The sequence below is a fragment of the Anneissia japonica genome, unplaced genomic scaffold (genome assembly GCF_011630105.1).
Source record: "Anneissia japonica isolate Jap-2015-1 unplaced genomic scaffold, ASM1163010v1 scaffold288014_len389662_cov180, whole genome shotgun sequence".
In the NCBI taxonomy this organism is placed as follows: domain Eukaryota; kingdom Metazoa; phylum Echinodermata; class Crinoidea; order Comatulida; family Comatulidae; genus Anneissia; species Anneissia japonica.
In genome coordinates, this window is record NW_022737244.1 from 253,295 (window position 1) to 260,804 (window position 7,510).

Genomic DNA, 7,510 nt, shown 5'->3' on the forward strand with positions numbered 1-7,510 from the left:
TTATTTGAAAAGTTTTTGTTTTCTCGATGCTTTGAAATACACTTCGTGCATTATGAGACGTTTATTATTGAATACACTCTGAATTCATAGTTTTCCCCTACTTTGCTATGGACAATTAATAATTATGAAGATGAAGAAGATGATGATGATGAGGAGGAAGCTGTGCAAGATTAATTAACAAGCTCTTTGATGTGAAATGTCAAGCGAGGCCCGTAGCCTAAGCTATGGTTGGGAATTTGGAGACATTATCGTCGTCGTCAAAATGTTCAATGCACACAGTCGGACAATAAATGATTTATGATGTTTTGTATAGAAAGTAATATGAAACTCATAAAATATTAGTTCAGGCATTCATTTATCTGTCTGTGGAAAATATAACATATGAATCATACAAAATTTAAAAAAATAAAATAAAATAAAAATATGTAAAATACACTAAATCAAAATGGAATATTCACTGCCTGTTGCATCCAGTTTTAGTACGGTATTGCAGGGGTTCAGAAGGTTTTACAGTATAACCAATCCCCGTATTTCTGATAGATTGCTGATTAAAATGTAAAATATTTAAGATTTTATATTCAGTACCGGTACATTCTCAAATGTTATGAAAATCTCAATAGTCCTATCCTAAAATTACGTTATATTCATGCACCGAAGTAGAAAGTTTAACTTAATAATTTTGATATGTTTTATGTTTTTTGTTGAATGGTTTTTAATTATATTACAGTCTAATATGACCACAACATAAGGAAGTCCTCTCTTTTAAACTTAAACTTTGCGTATCTCAATAATATACATATATATATATATTTTTTAAATCAAGAAAGTCCACTCGTTAAATTAATATAGTATAGAGAATTTTGTCCGTCAATCTCAGATATCCAAATTTTAGGAAATTACGTTTTATGCATTCACCGACATGAGAACTTTAACCTAATAACTTTGATATGTATATATTTTATGTTGTTTGTTGAATGGTTTTTAATGATATTATCAGTTTTATATGACCACAACATAAGGAATTCCTCTCTTTTAAACTTCTAACCTTCTAAACTTTGCGTATCTCAATAATATACATATATTTTTACGTTTTATGAAAGCACCGACGAGGAAAGATTAAACATAATAATTTTGATATGTACATGTTTTATGTTAAGTGTTGATTGGTCTTAGTTAATAATATTACAGTTTAATGGCTTAATGTTAATAATATTACAGTTAATGGTTTACAACAGTTTAACGGTTTAATGGCCCCGAAACCCTGAACCCCGACCTGGGGCCCTTGGCGGCCCCCTAGCCCCAATCATCAGTGCTCGCGATTCGCTCGCAAACTGACCACTTCAATTCTCGTGGCTACGGTCTTGTAAGGCTGTATGAATACAGGCCTTATAAGCATTCAAAATTACTAAGTTGTTAGAGCTTCCGGGAACTTAGCCCCCCCCGGACCCACTACCGGACGACCCCCTTCAGAGGTTCTGAGACATCGTTCCTCCAATGCCGTTGGGCAAATATTGGCGCCAGCAATTTTGTTTTGATGATTTTCACACAAGCAAGAAATGGAGATCAATAAGCAAGAAATAAGTATAAGAAGAAAATCAAGAATTTGTTTCGTGAGTATGCTATACTGAATGGGACCACTGATAACCCGGATTCCACTATTACGAACTTAACCGGCCGAGAACTTACCAAAGAAGAAAAATCAGTGTTAACATTTGGACTTAAGCATGGGCTCGCAACAAGACAAAGAGACTTATATTATATTATATACCGAGTCTATTTATGAACAACTCGAATCTGCTAATGTCCTACCTACATCTTCTATTAAACTTCAGAAGGTTAAGAAGAACACGTTACGGGCGTTTGCATTTAATAATTCTTGACTTTTGACTGTAAGATGTTCACTGACTCAAGACGCATCAGAATTCTAAAGAACCTAAGGAATAAGTTTGTTATATTGAAACCCGAAAAAGGTAACGGTGTAGCACTCCTGAACAAACTAGACTACACTCAAGTACTTTATGATCTATTCAGTGATGCTAATAAGTTCAAGAAAATATATGACTGCAAATTAGCATCCAAATTTCAAAGTCTACAAACATATCTGCGAACGATCTTCAAACGCGGTGAAATTACTGCAGAGAAATACAAAAGCATGAGGCCTACATACACCAGACCAGCTCGTGCCCATGGGTTGCAAAAATCAATAAGGACTTCGACGCTATCCCTCCATTACGTCCTATGATACAACCGGTATCTACTGCCTTCTACCCTTGGATGTATACAATTTATACTTCCATGCTTCTACCATGGAGGTGCTTCTACCCACGTAGCACAGTTCCTGAAAAGACTACTTAACCCTTTAGACAGCAACGACTATGTTCTCAAGGACTTGATACTGCTCAACGAATCAAGAACATATCTATAGACTTATATAATCAACGTTTTGTGTCATTTGACGTCCAGTCATTGTTTACGAATGTTCTACTTTCGAGAACTATTAATATTATATTAGATAGAATATATAACAAGAAAAACACACTTCGTAAGTTAATTAAAGACTAGTACTGAAACCATTTTCTCTTGTAATTATGAATATTATAAGCAAGTTGATTGTGTGTCAATGGGTTCACCACCGGACCCGTACATTATGATGACTAAATTAGAGCAAATTGTCATAGCTGATCTAAGACCGTTCCGATATTATTAAATTCTATGGTCGATTTGTTGACGACACTCTGGTTCTAGCCAAGCCCTCCAATTTCAAATTAATTCTAGACCATTCTACAGGGGTGGCGCCAGGATTTGCCCGAAGGAGGGAGGAAGAGGTCCACGACGGGGGGGGGGGGGACGATTCCCCCGACGAGGAGTCAGATTTCCCGACGAAAGCAAATTGGGCGTGGTCGAGCTTTGTTTAAAGGCTTCGAATGTGGTCGAGGGGAGAAGCTACGAAAAGTTTGACAATTTAGGGGTTTCAAAGGGTTATTTAATCGATTTTAGAGTCTACTACCGTATATGTAGAAAGTACATTAAAACAAATTTCTCCCCGACTAATTTTCTCTCCGACGGAAAGGGGGGGGGGGGCAGCTCTAACCGACAGGGAGCCCTGCCTGAAGACTAAGAAAATTTCTTACTTCATTTCGACAAAAGATACTACTCCCATTGAGTATAGAAGTTCTGTAGTGTACCGTAGCATTTTAAATGTCCTGGATGTGACCATGATTATATTGGTAAAACAGATAGGCGTTTTATTACCAGACAGGTCCGTAGCCACCGGTACGGTTGGTCAGTTTCGACCTACCACTTTTCGACAGACCACAAGTTAATTAATTAGGTTTTGAATAGGAAAAAGGGCTAAATTCCACCAGTATGTTTAGACTCAATCTACTCTCTCTTTGACATAACAAAAGAACCGTTAATGATAGTTTACATTATTTTCTTCTCTTTAGTGTAAAAGTAAAATTTATAATGACTGATTAACTAAATTTATAATGACTAATTTCAGTTGAAATTTAGTGTCTGGTGGGCTTACCTTTTATCCAAATCAAGTAGGTCAATTACAACACATAGTGAACTTTTGCAGAAAATCAGACTAAAGGTTCCATAGGCCTACACTTGCCTAGGACATATATTCACTTCTTCACTAAATTACCCAGCCAAGACAAAAAACATGCCTTTATCTGTATATTTATTCCTGATAGTCCTAGTATGCAATATTATTATCTATAAATTAATCTACTGTAAATATACATTTTTAAGCACTCCTATTAAATACATGTCAAACGCGGATCCAGAGTTTACCCTGGCTATCGCACAGATGGGTTCTTATGGTGGGAGGGGTCATGAGAATAGAGAGCTAGCTTGTTTTGTCGCTAGACAAATTTTAGATATGGGGGTGGGGGGGGGGAGTCTTCGGCTTCTCCGTCAAAAAGGTTTTGTTATCTAGATGCTTTGAAATATACTTCGTGCATTATGAGATGATTATTCAATACACCCTGAATTCATAGTTTTTCTCTACTTTGCTATGGACAATTAATAATTATGATGAAGAAGATGATGATGATGAGGAGGAAGCTGTGCAAGATTAATTAACAAGCCCTTTGATGTGAAGTGTCAAGCGAGGCCCGTAGCCTAAGTTACGGTTGGGAATTTGGAGACATTATCGTCGTCGTCAAATGTTCAATGCACACAGTCGGACAATAGATGATTTATGAAATCTGTTTTCAATAGAAAGTAATATGAAACCCATAAAATATCAGTTCAGGCATTCATTTATCAGTCTGTGGAAAATATAACTTATGAATCATACAAAATAAAAACAATTCAAATAAAATAAAAATATGTAAAAAAAACATCTACAATAAATCAAAATGGAATATTCACTGCCTGTTGGATCCCAGTTTTAGTATTGCAGGGGTTTAGAAGGCTTTACAGTATAACCAATCCCTATATTTCTGATAAATTGCTGATTAAAATGTATTCAAGATTTTATATTCAGTACATTATCAAATGTTATGTAAATCTCATATATCCCAAAATTACGTTATATTCATGCACCGAGTACAAAATTTAATTTTGATATGTTTTATGTTTTTTGTTATATTACAGTCTAATATGACCACAACATAAGGAAGTCCTCTCCTTTAAAGTTCTAACCTCCTAAACTTTGCGTGTCTCAGAATATACATATATTTCCTTAAATCAAGGCAGTCCACTCATTAATGTAGTATAGGCCTATAGTATAGAGAATTTTGTCTGTCAATCTCAGATATCCAAATTTTAGGAAATTACGTTTTATGCATGCACCGACATTCGAACTTTAACCTAATAACTTTGATATGTATGGCCTGTTTTATGTTGTTTGTCGAATGGACTTCTTTAATAATAATAATAAAAATAATATACAGTCTAATATGACCACAACATAAGGAAGCCCACTCTGTAAATGTTTAGCATAATTGTACAGAGAATTTCGATTGTTTATCAATATCATTATGCACATGTTAGTTTATAATATTACAGTTTAATGGCTTACTGTTAATAATATTACAGTTTAATGGTTTAAATATTATTACAGTTTAATGGTTTAATAACCCTGAACCACTTTAATTCTCGTGGCTACGGCCCTGCCAGAATTCATGGACATGCTACCTTATCTCCTAATTCTTCGTTTGGCAAAATACTATAAAAGTCTTCAATCTTATGGGCAAAAACTGTACCGTAATAGATTTAGTGTCCTAATATTTTTGCTGTTGTACAATTAAAAATGGAATAGAATTTCAAATTGCCAAAAAACTTCAAACGTCTGTGCAACCAACAGGGGCCTTCGCACACAGCATCTCGGAATTATACCTTAGGACCATTATATTATAGCAAGATAGGCGTACTTGAAACTCAGAAATTGTCTTTGGCCCGTGACATTAAATCTAAAAATAATTTGGCCCTTCAAATACGGTAAATTAATTAAGAACCAGGAGTCTAGTGTAAGTGCAGGTTCATCCCGCCAGGGGATGATTTATTCTTAGTGCGTTAAAGCGTGGTAGCTGGATATTTTATTTTATCTACTGTATTTGTTTACAGTGCTATGCAGGAAAGGTAGGGCCAAATGAAGGGCCTAGTGCAGAAATGGGAACGTATCGTACCGTATTGTAGCATTTTTATATTCAGTTTGTATGAAAATAACGGTCTGTAATAATAGTGCAATGCATTATTCTAAAAGTGCCTCGTTTAAGAAATACTGGATACGCCCCTGAAAATACACGTAATAAATTATTACATTTTATTCGAATAAACGCCCCCCTCCTCCCGCCTAAATTATCGTAAACAATTAAATCAAATGGAAACATCATTCTCAACACATTCTATTTTCTATTAATGGTGTACTCCACTATTACATTTTCTAAACTGGATTGGTAAGTTTTTTTTATGATCACGCAATAACACATTTTGATGGTAATTATGTGTTGTAGTTCCACATTAAAAAAAAAATAAACGCCTCCCTCGAATAAAGACCCCTCAAAAACCCTTCTCTACAATAAACGGCCCGGGCGTTTATTCGAATAAATACGGTAGGCCTAAGTCGTGGCCAAGAAATCAAATTAAGTTAACATTGTTAATATACCGTAACTGATAGTTAAACCATGGATGAATAAGAGTGACTTATTCATTATTCATTAACAAATTTGAATAACATTAATTTAATGAAATATGCATGTTATGCTACCAAATGGGCGCAGCATGGGGACGGGTCGGTGGGGGGGGGGCACGTCTTCCACAAAACAAAATGCGCCTTTGCTACCAACAACAAAGCATAGCCTATATAATTAGGCGTAATAATCGTAGAAGAGAATCGCTAAAGCAGTGGCAGATCCATGAATTCGAAATAGAGAAGGCCCAGGGGGGACTTTCTGAGATGTACCAGATTCTAGCCTGGGCCGGCTCGCCCCCCCCCCCACCCCGAGACCGGGAGCCCAGAAAATTTAATCATGTGAAAAGAGACAAAAGGTTTGATGGTCTGGTCATGATAGTATAGGGCCAAGATTCAGTATTGCTGCCGGGGCACATCGTGTACAAGCGGGCTGGGGGAAATGAAATAGGGGGTTAAATAATGCATTTAATCATGTGGAGAGAGACATGGATAAAAATAATTGGATATTACTCCCAGGTAGATACTTGCAATAATGTCACAGGTGACAGCAACTTTTACCTGTACGTGACCTTAAACAGTGACATTAAAGGCCACGCCCGAATACATTTAATAATGTGAAGAGAGACACGGATGATTTTTTTTATTGGAACTATTATACATTGGGGGTAACAAAAATACCAATGACAGCAACTTTATCCTGTACATAAGCCCAGACAGCAGCCCCAAGGGACCCACGGGGTCTTATATAGTAGCAACATTATAAAATCAAGCAAAGAGAGACATGAATGAAACCAACTTGGAATTACTACTTGTGCATTGTAGAATGCTGAAACACCGATGACAGCAATTTTTTCATGTACGTGACCCTAATCAGTGACATTAAAGGCCACGCCCAAATACATTTAATCATGTGAAGAGAGACACGGATGAAATTTTTTTTTATAGGAACTATTATACATTGGGGGTAACAAAAATACCAATGACAGCAAATTTATCCTGTACATAAGCCCAGACAGCAGCCCCAAGGGACCCATGGTGGTCTTATATAGTAGCAACATGATAAAATCATGCAAAGAGAGACAGGAATGAAACCAACTAGGAATTACTTGTACATTGTAGAATGCTGAAACACCGATGACGGCAATTTTTTCATGTACGTGACCCTAAACAGTGACATTAAAGGCCACGCCCAAATGTACATTAATCATGTGAAGAGAGACACGGATGGTTTTTTTTATTGGCACTATTATACATTAGGTAACATAAGTACCAATGACAGCAACTTTATCCTGTACATAAGCCCAGACAGCAGCCCTAGGTTCTCAAATGGACTTATTATTTGTAGCAACATGATAAAATCAAGCA